The 16320-nt window shown below is 52.1% G+C and overlaps 1 long non-coding RNA gene across 2 annotated transcripts in view; it reads right to left on the bottom strand.

Moving 5' to 3' along the window:
• LOC129145443 (uncharacterized) overlaps positions 1-16320 on the bottom strand; it is a 165072-nt gene that overhangs the window by 146874 nt on the left and 1878 nt on the right. For both annotated transcript variants that reach the window (XR_008550979.1, XR_008550980.1), the window contains exon 2: positions 11963-12047. This is a non-coding gene — a long non-coding RNA (uncharacterized LOC129145443). The remainder of the gene's footprint in view (positions 1-11962; positions 12048-16320) is intronic.

The raw sequence follows: 16320 nt of genomic DNA, 5'->3' as shown, positions 1-16320 counted from the left end.
TCCGGGAGGGCAGGTGTCAGATAGGAGTGGAGAGCGAGCCCTTCCTGACCGTCCCCTGCCTCAAGTCGTGTGTCGCCGTGTTAGTGGGTCACAGTTGAGCAGGACAGCACCTCTAGGAGCGTGCAGCGGGGAGTAGAGCAGCTGACCCCCTCACCCCAAGCAAGCCTCAGAACCCATCGCTATCATGAGACCCGAACACATCTGGTTACTCTTCCACCGCCGAACACGTGCTAGGGAAAGCAGAGACTTGAAGAGACTCGGTGGAAACGGAAGTGAGGCCCAGCACGCGCAGCCACTTCTCACAGAGGCCAGTAAGTCCTCTGGACAGACAGGCTGCTCACCTGGGTTAGTGTAACAAAAAAAAACAGAACTTTAAGAAAACACTGTTTGCCCACAGCTAGAAATCCCAGACAACGGATCATCGGATCATGAGAAATTTTGCAAAACCAAGAGGTCAAAATTCTGCATTTCACGTGAAATCGAGTTTGTGTGAAAACCAGGAGTTGAGGGCCTCCCCGGTGGCGCAGGCGGTTGAGCGCAGCGCTGTGAAGCTGTCCGCAGCCTCTGCAGCGCCAGCTGGATCCCCGCCGGCCTCAGAGCAACCCACATGGTGAGCAGACCTCTCCTGCCGCCCGCTGCTCCCCTCAGCAGTGTCCTTCGGTCCTTCTGCCTGTTCTGTTCCCCGCTCTGTCTCTGGTGGATCCTCTCACCCCCTGCGCCTCTGGCCTGTACCACGGCTATTGTATAAATGAAAAATAAATCTTTAAAAAAAAAAAAAAACAACCAGGAGTTGGGAAACAGGACACACACTATGCCAGGAGGCCTGAGAAAGCGGGCTGACCTCTGGGCCTCTCTGGAGACTTGATCACCCACCTGCTCCCCCTCAGGGGAGTTTCTATGCTTCTTCATCTTAGACTGAGACTCTGAGCCAAGCCCCGAAGCCAGCAATTAAAACACATGGCAAAGCACAGATGCCTGTCAATGGCCCGTCCTCTGTTGTGTGTTTGGCTGCTTTGTCGCCCAGGTTATGGCCAGAAATTGAATCAGCCAGAGAGTAACCACAGCACCTCCCAGGAAGAACACAGGACCTGCAAACACGGGGCCAAATGAGCTGGCTCTTCACGTGAGCCCCTCGGCAGCCCCACTGAGGGAAGGTCATGAGGGGCAAGAGGAGGCAGGGGAGGCAGGACCTGGACAACGTAGAAGACCAGAGGCTAATTCCCCTGGTGAGGAAATCAGTCTTTGCTTTCCCTGGGCAACAGAATTTGGGGTTTGCTGTGGAATAGCACTATCTCGTGACTGTCAGCTTCCAAAGATGTGTCCCAGAGGACCACTTCTGCCAGCATCCATGCCCTCCTGGGGCCCTTTCATGCTTAGTCAGGGTAACCAAAGAGGTAGGGAAACCAAAGAGACGCCATCTTGTATGGATGCCATCTTGTGTGGATGCCATCTTGTGTGGATGCCATGTTGTGTGGACGCCAACTAGTGCAGACGCCATCTTGGGCAGAAGCCACCTTGTGTGGACACCATCTTGTGTGGACGCTATCTTGTGTGACACTCTCTTGTATGGACGCCATCTTGCACTTGAGACCAGTAACTGCCCCCCTGGGAGGACAGCCAATGCCTCCATTGTTTCTTTCACATGTATTAACCTGTACCTGTGACCCGTGCACCACTCTATTGACCTTAGTAAAACAAAGGCACGTGTGACATGCCCTTCGCCCCCGCCCCCACATATTGGGAGTCATAAGTCTAACACATATGTGCTAAGAGGGAATAAGACCCCCCGGGGAGGGGTGCTGGTATCTTGAGTTCTGCCTGGATCCAAAGTCCCGCCTGCCGTTTCAGACACCTGATGCCCCTGAGCCAACTTAAAGTGTGATACGTGGACACAACCCTTTGTGCTTCAAATGGCCTTGATTTGGGGGAACTTATTCATTCCCAGAGCTGCACACGCTATGACTGGCTTCAACTACAAGATTCAGTGAAAGTGACACTAGGGACTTTCTGCTCTTCAGCTTCTAGAAGACCTTCCAGAGAGTCCTGAGACACCTGGTAAGAAGTCCACTGACCCCACTGAAGGGAGACTGAGTGGAAAAGACAAGCAGAGGCCACGTGGACAGAGAGAAAGCCCTGTGAGGAGGGGGGCACACCCACATCACACTTTGGTCTCCGGCGATGCCCGCCCACGGCCTCCAAGCTGCAACCACAGCAGGAGACCCACAGAACCATGACAGGTCATAGACGATTATTTTCAGCCACAAAGTGTCAGGGTGGTTTTGTAAAAACAGTCACAGCGAACTGGAACAGAAGTTGTCAACTTCTTTCATTTATTATTTTAATTTCCCAGTAAGTGATATTTCTGTGGTTGTCCTGTTCACCATCTCGCAGTAGAAGGAAGGTCTTAGAATTAGTTTAAATTAATCATTTGGGCACAGACTACAGACTGTGAGGCCACATTTGGACAAGACTGATGGAAATGCTCACCGCCCATTGATCCTGGGGCTGGAGCTGAGAGTCGCACCTACACATGAGTTGGGGTGGGGACAGGGGAGTTACTGGAGCATGTTGGGGTGTATGTGGCATAGTTGTAACATGTCACAAGGACGCCCTCTTGAAATAGAAGCATGAAGAGGAAGCAGGGAGAGGTGTTTCCTTTTTCCAACATCACTTCCCCACTTTTCCTGGTACCAGAATCTTCTTTGGTGGGAAACCTGTTGCCTATGGCTTGGGAATGGCAGGTGTCAGCCCAACACCACCAGAGACACTGAGCTTCTAGAGGAAACGGTGTGTGTAGAGCTGTTGTCTAGGAGAGTGTGTCAGCCTGCTACAAGCTGGCAAGCAGGGAGGGGCAGGGCACACAGAAAGCAGGTCTCAAAGAGAGGTGGGGGCTGGTGGGGGCAGAAAGAGAGGAGGGAGAAGGAAGGTTAGGGACAGAGAGACAGAGACACGCAGAGAGAGGGAATCTGGTGGTATTATTGAAGCACCTTCTACTTGGCCTACGAAGGGACATGAGCCAACAAATGGTTCTCCGCTCCTCTTCCTCCTGCTTCTGCCCCTTCTGCTGCCTCCTCCTCTGTGGCTGGAAGGGATGAGTCCATCAGAGGACCAGAGGGGAGGACCCCACCAGAAGGGAGCTCACCAGGACACACCTGCAGACCTCCCACATGGCAGGGGGGTGTTGGGGGGGCCCATGCACAAACTCGGGGCAGGGCCATGCCGTGATGTGCTCACGATGAAAACCTGACCTCCGCCGTGGTACTAAAGTGTGTCCCCTCCGACTTCCTGTTTACAACAAGCATTTCCAGAGTGTGCTCTGGGAACACCAGCCTCACAGCAGCCCCCATAACTGACCTGACACCAGGGAACAAGCGTGCGCACCCCTGGGCCCTCCGCGGACGCAGAACCCCAAGGCAGGGAGGGCAGCTCAGTGTGAGCCAGCCCCGGTCACTCGGCTCCCCCTGGAGATGCTCAGCTCTTGCCACCCTCCCGTGTCCAAAATCCTTGCAGGCGGGGCTATGGCTGGGTTCCCCCTGAGCCCCGACATCTGGGAGACTGACACGCGCAGGTGACGTCGCGAGCGCAGTGACCACGAGGAAGACATCACTTGCAGGAGCGCATCGTGACATGCGGCCGTCTCCAGGCGGAAAAGGATTTTACTATTTCTGATCAGCCGAGAAGAGACTCCGTGGCCTCCTCAAGGTTAATCAAGTTGGCTCGCGGCTTGTCCCCCGAGACAACCTGACTTCATCTCTTCATATTGCACTTTTGCAAGGCAGAAAAGCAGGAAATGACACTTTCTGTGTGTTTAAAGATCAGGAATTCTCCAGTGCAATCTCTGAATCTCAGATTCTTCCTTCAATAAAGCTCTCCTGGAGATAACGAGGCGCCCGGGCCTCACACGGAACTCACCCCTTCCCATCGGAAGGAATGTAAAGGCGCCTCCGCCAGAATGAATGGGGAGCCTTGCGTACTGATCTGTACCCCGAAGCCCAGTGGGGACTGTGCCTGGGAAGAGGCGCCATGCAAGGTGGCACAGGAAGAAATAAATCCTCAGGCTTTCAGGGCCGCCGGTCCCTGAACTGAACTCAAGCCACCTCCTGCTGGCCGTGTGGCCCGGGTGGAGACGTGACTCGAACACACTTCCCTTGTTCAGAGGATGAGAACGAAAAAATCTCCCTTACGCAGTGATCCGCCGAGTGAACGCTCGGGCATCTGAAAAGCCTTCCAGCTGTGCACCTGACTCACTTCTTCCCAGCAGGGGAGCCTGATTGCTCAGCCCCACGTGACGTCACCCATGGGAGAAACAGCCCGACACGAGCGCAGGACTCGGCCCGGCTCGGCCCGTCAACAACCATTTCTTGAGACTCTGCCTACAGCCCAGTCGCCATGATGAAGACAACGAGCATCTTCCTGTCCTTCATGTGCACACAAACACGTCATCAGGTAATTAGCCAATGACCAAAAATAGAAATGGTGACAGAGCTATTCTGGGAGTGACATGAGAACACAAGGACCAGCCACGGTCAGGGGCGTAGACGGGAAACAGCACCGCTCCTGTCCACGCGCCGCGTGCCCTAATTAAGAAATTCACGTCAAGACCAGAGCCGAGAGCTGAGGGGGACGTGGCGGGAAAGGCAGCCTCGCCCACGTCGGTGGGAGCTCACACGCGTCCGTCCCCGTGGAAAAAAGCATGGGGGCTTCGCAAAACATTACCAACAGAGCTGCCACCCGACGCGGGGCCCCAGCCAGTGCCCTGAGGAACCAAGGCCGCAGGGCCCGCCCTCCCGCCCTCTGCAGCGCTGTCCACAACCGCCAAGGCAGGGACAACCTCAGAGCCAGGGAGGGTGCTGGGCAGGGGACAGGGGTCTGCGTGCACGGTGGACGCTGCTCTGCTATTCACAAAGACAAATCCTGCCTTCTGTGGCAGCGGAGCGGTGATGTGAGCGAGGCCAGTGAGAGGAGAGAGACACGTGCCCAGGCGGGTCACTCCTGGGGGGGAGGCAGAGAATCCAAGGGCGGGCAGAGCCAAACCAGTAACAAACCAGTGGAGACCCAGGGCTGCCAGATGGGAGGAGGGGAACAGGGCAAAGCGGGAGGGAGCTGGGGGAGGGAGCTCAGCGGCCGGGGTGGGCACAGCAGTACCTTGGGGGTGGCGGGTGTGCTGCGCTCTCGGCACCTGCAGGGGCGGATCCTGCACCTCGAAATCATACAGCGCTGTAAACCATGTTACCTCAAAACATAGAAATTACAAAGAGAAAGAAAGTGGCCGGAAATAGGACCGTGGCCACGCAGGGGACTTTCCCCGTGAACGGCCTCGACAGCAAGCTGGGCCGCACACCTGCGCTGCGGCCTTTCCCGAGCTCGCCTGGCCCCCGGCATGGTCACTGTGGCCACGGTGCCGGTGCTCGCGCTCAAGAGACGGCACGTTGGCGGTAACAAAGAATGACCCGGACAGATTACATGACCTTGTGGTATCAGGGGATCAGGTCACCTGCTCCAGAGGGGAGGGTCGGGGCGCAGTTCCAAGGGAAGAGTCAGTCACCGAGGCCGAGATCGGGGACGGGGTGACAGGGAAGAGGATGTGGGGGTGAGGACAGAGGAAAGAAACCTCAGGAAGGCAAATATCCAAAGCAGGGAAGAAGACGGTGCGGGCAGAAGTCACGCTGCGCCGTGGCTGTTGGAGGAAACACGGGGCAGACACAGCAAGACCCGGCTCCAGGTCCGGCTGCTCGGAGGGTGGGCAGGGCCTCAGCTGTCACTAAAATGGCATCGATTTCCATATCCCACGTCACCCCAACCCTGGCTTCCTCCAAGGGTCCCCACAAAAAGATGTCATAAGGTGGGTGTGTCGAGATCGATTTCCACTATTACTCTGTGTGTGTGTGTGTGTGTGTGGACAAAGGCAGCATGTTTCCTGCATAAACTTGAGGAAATATTTTAAGATTCTTAAAAACTACTGTCAAATACTTAGCACTGTTTGAAGGATTATTTTTCCTCTTGGAACAATTTTAAATCTCATATGTAAGCGTGATACACTCGTATGAAGTTTCTTCAATATTATGCAAAATTGTCTTTGCATAGAAAATAAAACCCACCTACATACATCAGCTCATGTATTTACATTTGAAGACAAACTGGCGTGTGTTTAGATAAGCTGGGATGCTTATTTTGGCATCTTTCTCTATTGAATCATAATATTCAGTGATATTTTATCTATTCTTGATAGTGAACGGATCTCAGAAAAACTGAAACAGAATAATCCTTACATGTAAACAAAATCATGTGTCTCAATCACATTTCACCTTCCCGTGGCCAGGTCGTAATTGAACCATAAAATAGAACTAACAAGTGACCGACTAGAAACAGGAGGAGACTTTGAAAAGACTGTCACGCCTTCCGCCGCCCCATGTCCACTGAATCACTCGTCCACGTGGGTCACCTGTGTCTTCCCCTCATCATCTGCAACAATCCTATGAGATCTATGCGCTTGTCAACCAGGAATTTGAGATCCCTCGATGGAGAGGATAATATTTAAGCAAATCCATTCCACCTATCCATCAAGGACAGAGGTCCATTTGAAATCCAGACCTGTTTGCTGCAAAATCCCCTGTTTTTCTGAGGTCACATTAGCATGATCTTTACTGGACTCAAAAAGGAGGAAAAAACAAAGCTTGACTTTACCATTACCCAAGCTTTACCTGTTTTTAAGTCATTCAATTTATGGCACAATCAAAAAAGTCATACGCAATCAAGGCAGGCGTCGTGGCAGCCGAGCTGACCCCGGCAGGCACCTGCGGACAGGAAGAGCCACGGCTTCCTACCCCACGCGCTTGATTCCTGCCGTAATTTTCTTCCAAAAAATAAAGGACCGTCAAGCATCGGTTTTTCTCTTCTAGCGCCTGCAGTGACCTGTAGCACCAAACCAGCAGTTTGAGGCACGACCCCTCTTTGCTTCCCGGGCCTCTCCCCTGTGTGCTCACCTTCGCCAGCAGAGCTTTGACTGGGAGTTGGGGGGATTCAGATTTAAGGGTCCTTCTGAGGCTGCTCCAAACTTCAAGTTAATCCACTTATATTTTGTCACCTACTTTACATTTTTAGAATCTTCCAGTGAGTTTCCACGTGAACTGTCATGGAAAGCAATTTCATGAACCAGATTGGAAAAACCTCCACACGGTCACACTCCAGAAGGCACACGCGTTGCACGCTGAGCCCGACTCTTCTGCAGAACAAGTAAGTGTCCAAGGCTGTGCCCCTTGACCTGAGCCAAGAAGGGCTGAGGTGTGCTCCTGCATTCGGTGCAACGGTGTCTGAGTGTGGAAATGTTCCAGAGGGGCTGGAAACAAGTTACATGGGGTAAGAGCACAGAGATTTGGTTGAACTTACTTGTCCCTGGACAGACTCGAATCCCAGAGCAGTCGGCTTCACAGGAGACTTCAGTGTCTGCCTTGTTTGTTTGTTTGCTTGTTTTGCTATGGTTTATTTTGAAAATTTTAACTGTTTAAGAAAAATCAATTCCAATGCGGCAGCACCAAGCTGGACGTGGTTACGAGCACCCGTGGAATCAGGGACAAGACTCACAGCTGCACTTCAGAGCTGTGACCCCTGTCTACGAGGCGTCACGGCACAGACAAGGCGTTGCTGACGCACGAACACAAGCACCCTGTCGTGGTGATTCCCAGGAAGGAGGAGCCATAATGCTGGGAGCCAACAGAGGCTTCATGGACTCGACCTTTGCATGGGTCTGAAAGAACTGGGGAAGGTGTGCAGGCGGGGTACGTGCAGGCAGCTTCCGGGCCCACATCTTTACACAGAAACACCTCCCCACAGTCAGCCTAGATCCCTCCTGGTCCCTACACGGGGGCGTCTTCCAGGGTCTCCCATGCAAAAGGCCTAGAAGTGGAAAAGGGTAATTAACGCCTCCCAGACGTCTTCCTTTATATGCCAGAAGTCAAACTATTTCCACCTCTTGTGGAGCGGCAATTGGGCAAAACTGTAACCATCGCTGACAGTTCACCACCTGCCAAGTATCCCTAACAGCTCTAGGGTGAAAACTGGACACAGGACTCGAGTGGGCTCCACTGAGCACCCAGAGACGACCCCCGGCCCCAGCCTGGCGGACCCCACCCCCACCACCCACACGCTGGCAAAGCCTGTCTGTGGCAGCCCAAGTCAAGCACGGCCTAGGAGCCGCGTCCGCGGCAGGCGTCCGGCTTCTGCAAACGTGTCCACCCTTCAGAGGCTTATTTTCTCTGATTTATGCATCCGTTTCCTGTATCCCTCGCACCTCAGCTAGCCGTGAAATGACATGCCCACGGATGCAGGGAAGCAGAACCGAAAAATACAGAAATAAAAGAATCGATTCTGGCTTTCAGGTCAGAGCCCATGGGGAAGCGGATGGGCAGAGACGAGAACCGTCAACCACCAGAAGCCACGTCCTTGTGGGCAGCAGAGAGCCCCAGGGAGGGAGAGGTCACCGACAGGACTGACCACCACGAAGACCCAGCGCGGGGACGGGGGACAGGGCTTCAATTCTGAGGAGCTTAGAGAGAGGCAGACGCCTCACGCCGGGACCCCAGGAGGCAGCAGGACCCCGGAGACAATGGTGAGGCCACCGGGGCAGCGTGTTCGCCCGCTAGCGTGGAAGAAAATACAGCATCACTCACACTCGTGAGCCTGGGGATGGAGCAGAAGTTCGAAGATCTCTGCAGAGAAATGCTGGGTTGATTTGGTCTCGGGGGGAAGGGAGGAGGGTTCTTAGCAGAATCTATGAGAATATTTAATGGGGACCAACACGCCATATTGCCCCACCAGACGCCTTGGCATGGGGAGCGCCCGGAGGGCAGGCGCTGTCCTGAACCGGAGGAAAGGCTCTTGTTTTGGGGGTGCTTTCTCCACGCACAGGTTGGAGATCCTAAGTAAGAGAAGTTGCCGAAAAGGAAAATAAGAAAACGCTTATCTGATTTATTTATATCTGAGTCTGTGTTTAAGATTTATACCTGCAATTAAGTTTCCGCTGAGCAGCATATTAATCATCACTATCCCCTTTGAAAGAAAATTTGCGTTTCACAAAAGTAGATGATAGTCCTGGCGCCGGCGCTCTTACTGCTCGCGCTGCCACACGCTACTTAAACCCATTACCTGATGTCACCCTACTGGAAATCTGTAGAGTAGATATTATTAAAATTGCCCGTTTACTGATGAAGAGGATGAGACTTAAGAAAGTGAGAAGGCCCGAGAGGGTGAGCAATTTCCTAAAGTTCCAGGGAAAACAGCCGCAGAGCTGGAGCTCGGATCCACCACTGCTTGCACCCCAGATCCGTCTCCTGAGCCCACAGACAGAGCGGGCTTAGGGCAGAGGGGGCCACACACGAGGAGCTTTCTAGACATGAAACTGGGTGGCGTTCCTTGAGAGAACACAAATGCTTAGAGTAAGTCTTTCTCAGAGAAGACACTTCCCCCGGGTTACGCGGAGGCGACACGGCCCCACAGGATGCACGTCCCAGGCACGCGGCGGAGAAGGCGCCTGTCTGGGCGCGATGCTCAAAGGCTCCCCCTGGCCTGGACTGCACCGTTCCCGCCTTTCAGAGCTCCGCCGTCTCCTCCCCGCCACACAGATGCTCCGGCCTCGCCCCCGGCAGGGCAGCTGAAGACACGCCGCCCCACGGCTCGCGTGTGGCTCCATCCCCTGCTCTCCCAGACAGTGGAGGAAGTCACGTTTTATGTCCCCGCGCTGCCTCCCCCGGATGCGCCTCGGCGCCCTCTCCAGCGCGAGACACTGATTCTTCGCTGCTGCCTAGGGTGACTTACACCATCACTGTCCTTGTTCCATCACAAAAGGCATTTTTTTGAAAACCCCGTGAAAGGCGCCTTCACGGCATGACGAGGGCTGGGCCGGCCGCCTGGGCAGGAGCTTGGAGAAAAAGCAGGACGGGATCTGAGCTGGGCCTGGGGGAGCACTCAGACCCGATCAGCGGGAAGACAGGGGCTAAGAAGTTCTGGACAACGCAGGGAGACCCCTGGGAGGCACCTGATCTCCGAGGAGAGCACGCGCCGCACAGAGGCGGGCTGGGGACGCTCGCCGGGCGGGGAGTCGGCAGAGGACAGAGACCAGCCCAGTCACATCGAGGGACAAAGTCCGACTGGACGGGCAGCCGAAGTCCACAGTGAAGACAATTCTCTGCCCCCCAAGAGCAGTGACGGGAAGGTGGTGGACGCGCCAGGCCACTCCAGCTCGGGGTCAACGGATTCCGAGTCTCGTCCCTGACGTGTCCCTCAGCCCTGACCCGCTGTCACCCAGCACCTCTCAGAGCCAACTCCTCTCCTTCCCCCGCGGAGAACCTTTCCAGGCCGACACCGCTCACGCCGGCTGCTCGCGAGGGCAGGACTAAAGCAAAACGGACGTGAGCACCAAGATGGCAGAGAGAAGCTCAACGTAAACCCTAAGAGCTTTGAAATATGCAAACTAGACGGAAAGTCCCTTCTGTCCTTAAAGACAGAAGCATTTACACGGCGTGTGTGTGTGTTTAACCCACATGGCCCAGCCTTCCACTTCTGTGCTTGTGCCGGTTCCGAGGCGGCCCCCACGCAGCGGCGGCCTCGGGGGCTGAGCCGGGACGGGCCCCGCGGGTCCTCTCTGCCCCTCGTCCTCCCGACTGGCCGCCCTGGACGCAGGTGTCTGGGCGCCGCAGGTGTTAACGCGCAGCACACACAGAACCTGCCCGAGTACCGAACTCGGAACCCCACAGCAAACTGAGAGGCCCCCACCGCCGAGCATCCGCTGTCTGTCCCCGAGCTGCGCAGCTGGGCCGCGGCCTCGCAGGGGCGACGCTGACAGTGACATTCAGCTCGTGCTCACGTTCCGCGCGTCCTGTACCGAGCGCGACAATGAGTCCTTCTTAAATATTAATAATATTATGTTCACTGCTAACAGGTGCTATTATAAAAGGGCAGCGTTCGCCGTTATTAGCTTCACTTACCACGCAGAAGAAACTCGAGGGTTCGAATTAAAACCCCGACTAGACACCTGGAAGGAAAAAATCCCAAACTCTGAGAAAAAAAAAAAAAGGACTGCGAAGAAGAATAGAACCGAGAAGAAGAGATGTTTTTCTAAATATTTTCTATTTTAACTTCCCCATTTACAGAGAGAGGCGCCTACCTTAGAATGCTAAATTCAGAAACGTTTCATTATTCAGGTGGAACAAAGAAACAGCCCCCTGGAGGCTCCGACACCTGGAGGAGCCCCCAGCAGGAAACAAGGCCGCGTGGTGTCTCCTCGCTTCTCTCCTCGGGGACGCCCGAGGGAGCGCAGGCCCGTCCCCACTGAGGCTGGAAGGGGACACAGGGGCTGGCGCCGCGGCGAGCCGGGCCTCGCGACCAGGACTCTCATATGGAAAATACACTTTAATGACTTACCTCTTCTGTGTCCACACTTTCCTTCTTCCTGATCCTCCACGACCCCACCAGGTCTAAGCCCTTTTCGGGTGACGATTTCAATGTGTTCGCCCCCGGATCCCGGCCGGGGTGCGGCCCATGCTCGGCGACACGCGCCCAGTGACCGCGGCTCAGGAGGCACAGGAGACCCCGCGTGCCCGCCCCGGCCTCCAGAGCTCCACCACCCTTCCTCCGCCGGCCCCCAGGCAAATCTTTACTTAATTAAACATTTCCTGCTAATCATCACCACCTCATCAGGAAGTTTTAGTCCCTGAATTTCTGCTTCCATGACACTTGAGGAGACGCCCGATGGTGGGGGAAGGCCGTGCCTCTGTTCCACGCGCCCGAATCTGCAGTTCTGCCTGCCCCGTCCCCTCTTCTGCCTGCGCCCTGTGCACCTGCTGACAGTCGCAACCTGCGCTGCACAGCAGAGAAAGGACAGGGCGAGCGCCTCCTGCTCAAACCCGGCTGTGTAGGAACAGCTTGGCCATCGCCAGTGAGGCTGGCCAGGCCTACAGCTCGCCGTTACCTGCTTGGCTGGTTCAGACTTCTCCTCCAGCCACATAAAATGCCGCCTGCTCCTCAGCTGATGGAAGATGGAGCGCTGTCAGCCTCTAGGAAAGAAGACAGAAAAATAACAGCACGTGTGATGCATGCGTGTATATTAATTCTGTTTCTTTCTCCTTCTGTCCTCTCATCTCTCTCCATCGAGACGCTCACATTCCAGCACGTCTACCCCTATATTGCACCCGTTATGTTATTGTATTTTCCTCTCATTCTAGACTATTTATTCTCCAAATCTATCTATCTATTCAACTGACTCTCCTATGAAAAGATTATTGATAGCTCAGTCCACACCAGAGATCCCCAGTGAGGTGCAGCGTATTCCCCTCACAGCCGAAAGGAAAGATTTATATTGTCATTGCAGAATATCATTCAGATGCCTTGGCCCATTAAGTTGCAATTGATGCTTAACTAATGTGCTTCTCTTGAAGCGCCCATCTTTCCACAGCCAGGGACAGCAATATGCCGAGGGAAGGAGACGTGATGGGTGAGAGTTCGGCTGGAGATGGCTTTAGAGGAGAAAGGCTAGCCAGAGTTCAAAGGAAATCTTATATTCATTTACAATCATAAGGAGGCATCAGACTTTCTTTACGCGGATTGAAGATTCTGACCTAGACTGAATCTCATCTTTCACTGCCACTAAACAGAGGAGAGCATTGGGATGGCTGGAAAGGCAGACGAGTCACCTCGCTGTAGACAGAGGCCATCGCATACCCTTCACGCTCTCACATCAAGTTTAAAAAAAAAACCTGTCCCATTCTGGTTCATTTTTTTATATATGTTCTCAGCTTCCAGATGTGCCCAGTTGTCATCATTCTCTTAAACGGGGGACCTGAATGTCCACAAATGCCCACTGGCCACTCCCACGTGGGTGCCTCGGTGACCCTGCAAACTCACCCTAAGGAAGTCGCTGCTTCTCTGCCCCAGGCTGTTGGCTCCCCATTCTCTGGGACAAAGACAAGGCTTCAGGCTCACAGCCAGGGAAGGCTCCGGCTGAGTCCCAGCTCTGACATGAGGCCTTTCTTTTATTCTGGGCAGTTTCTTAACCTCCCTGGCCCTTATTTTTTTTCTTCTGAGAAATGAGGGGAATAACAGCAAACAGGCCTCAGAGGTTTACTGTGAAGCTTAAACACTGAGCTCCTAGCAAGCTCTACCTGGGTACTGGCAGTTCCATTATTATGTCTTCATTGCCTATCTTGATTAATAGCAATGATCACCATGCAAGTGACCCGGGCTGAGAATGGACAGGTCAATGAAGGAGAGGGTTGTGCAGAAATAGCATATTTTAAGTGTGAGAAATAAATAAGATTAAGCAAGTCTAGTAGTTGGAAAATCCTTTCCCCCATTCGTAAAAATCCCCTTCCTTGACTAGAAGTATCTGTCTCTTGCCCAGTTTTCCTGTTTAAAAAAAATCCTTTGAAAAGTGCTTTTTGGTCCAGGCTAATTAATAACAAGGGTTATTAATAATAACAATGTCTAAAATCCACAGTTAATAACAATGTCTAAAATAACAATTAATAATAACAATGTCTAAAATCCACAAAAACCTCATGTACCTCCACAATAAAAACACAAACTACCCCATTAACAATGGGCACAGAGGGCCTTCCCGGTGGCGCAGCGGGTTGAGCACAGCGCTGTGAAGCTGTCCGCAGCCTCTGCAGCGCAAGTTCAATTCCCGGCCAGCCAGGGAGATACCCACACGGTGCAGCAGACCTCTCCTGCCTCTCCCGCTGCTCCCTTCAGCAGTGTCTTCCGTCCACCTGCCTGTTCTGCTCCCTGCTCTGTCTCTGGTGAATTCTCTCACCCCCCACACCTCTGGCCTGTACCTCAGTTCTTGAATAAATAAAAAATAAATCTTAAAAAAAAAAACCAATGGGCACAGAATTAAATAGACACTTAGACACTTATCTAAAGATGACCTGCAGATGGCCCCTGGGCGCAGGAAAAGATGTTCACCAGCTCTTATTACTGGAGACTAAGAGCGAGGTGCTGCCTCCCACCTGCGGGAGTGGCGCTCCCCAGCAGGCGCTGCAGAGGGTGTGGAGGGGAGGCGAGGGCAACCTCGGCACTGCTCAGGGGACTGTAAACTGGTGCAGCCACTTTGGAAAACCGCATGGGTGTCCTCAAGAAAAAAAACTAAAAGTATAACTCCCTATGATCCAGCAATTTCACTTCTGGTTATTTATGAAAACACACACTCAGGAGATATAGACAGACCCGTACGTTCCCTCATTAAGAGCTGGGAACAACCTAACTGCCCAACAGTTGATGACTGGATAACACGTGGTAGGTAATAAACAGTAGAATAGCATACAGCTATAAAAGAGATGAAATCCAACCATTTGCTACGATATAGATGAAACTAAAGGGAATGATTTTAATGAAATGCGTGTGTGTGCCGCACGTTCATCATCTGCCCACAGCCAGTTATGTCCGACTTTGACTTTCAAACACTAATGAAAATGTGGGGTGTGTATGTGTGTGCTAATTGTATGTTCTGTACTTTGGATTCTCAAATTTTTCCTGTTCCTTTAATCACTAAGTGAACACCTGCATTTTATAAAGTAGAGTGTACTGCCCTAAAAACAAAGAACTGATTTATTAAAAAAATAAATAAATAAACCTAAGTCAAGGATTTTTCACTCTGCAAAGGAATTCACAAAAAGATTCCTTCATTATATTTCAAATTCTAAATCTGTAGCAATCTACTTAGCCTGTTATTGTCCAAGGATATCTGAAGATATATAAAACAGGCACTAGGCAGTAGATTTCCATTAATAACAGAATATATGGAATTCTGAGAGGGAAAGTCAGCACCGGTAATATTCTCTCCAGCTCTCTATGATTTGTTGTGGATCCTGGTATGTCAGCCAATGTTTATATTCTCGATGAAAACTAAAGAGCACCGACTCATTCATTGGTTCAGCCATTCTCTTAAAAAATGGAGTCTCTGGTACAACCTAGTTAATTTTTACATGTCTTATAGCCCAAGCAAGAGACACAAGCTGTAGACAGAATTGCTTCCACAGTCATAGCAACAAACCAACCAGACACACACACACACACACACACACACACGATAGCAAAGGAAGAAGTGTCTGGTGGTTACTGGTCCCAGCAGGTGGAGCTGGAGCTCTGCTCTGTTCCCTTGCACATTCTCTTGAAATCCTTGGTGAGCACCCCTTGGCCTCAGTTTCTTCATTTTCAAATTTGAATGGCACCCTGACCGCAGAGTGTTGCTAGAGGGTTAATCAAGCTAATGTAAGTAAACCCTTTAGCATGACCTAGAGCAGAGTAGGCGCTCATCATCCTAACAACATAGGAATTATTGCTGTTTTGTCATTATTATCACTATTGGTGTCTGCCTTGCCTTCAACAATTCAGACTGCCACCCGCGTCGCTGGCAGGTACAAACCAGCCTTCTGGCCCGCAGTCATCAGTCTTCCGCACTCAGAGGCCAGCATTTCCAGTTAGGGTAATTCTTCATGCTATAAATGGAGCCATTTATCAAAACTTACCGAATTTTTTTCTTCCTGTGCAAGAAGCAGCCTTCCCGGAGTCCCCTGTGGCCCTGACATGCACCCAGGCAGTGACGCAGCATCAGCCCAGCAGAGCTAATGAGCTGGCGCCGTTAACTGTTGCTCATTTGGGTGCTAAGTGACCTGGGGCCAAGGGAAAGTGCAGCTGGGTCTGCCAAGAGAGTAAAAAGATGGCGGCCATTCGTGGAGAGACTATAATCAATGCCATTTTCTATTGGCTCTTTTCAATCACCATGGAGCCAATTAACTCCGTTCTGATGACATGGAGTGAAATGGAAGCATCCGGCATCTTTAGCCGCTTTTACAAAATGAACCCAAGGGCGACTGGTTCTGCCTCAATGCCTTTCTGGTGGCCGGAGCTCACCGTGTCCACCCGACAAATTCACCTTCTCATTCGCCAAGCGATGTTGATCCCTGCATTTAAAAAAATGTTTAAAAGTTTTCATATCTTTAAAAAAATACACCACCAACAGCATGAACTGGACACATGTAGACTACAGCTCCCTGCAGCCTATTCAAGCAATAAATTTCCACTTTAAAGAAGGAAATGGTTTCCCCGCCTATTTCTAAGTGAAGGTTTTATGGCTTCTATCTTCAAATACATGAAATTTTCTTTTATGTAGAAACTGGAAGCTTTAACTGAGATTATTTTCAACTGAACGTACACTGGACAAATCTGACAGCTTCAAAGCTAACACGCACCGTTATATGCTGAATCATCTATGCATTTATTGTAGCTGTTGTTTGAAAATAATCACGTCCAAGTGTGATTCTTTCTTGC

Source organism: Talpa occidentalis, unplaced genomic scaffold (assembly GCF_014898055.3).
Source record: "Talpa occidentalis isolate TD23 unplaced genomic scaffold, MPIMG_talOcc4v2.1 talOcc4.12, whole genome shotgun sequence".
Classification (NCBI taxonomy): domain Eukaryota; kingdom Metazoa; phylum Chordata; class Mammalia; order Eulipotyphla; family Talpidae; genus Talpa; species Talpa occidentalis.
The sequence above is the reverse complement of the archived record's forward strand: the minus strand, read 5'-3'. Positions and strand labels throughout refer to the sequence as shown.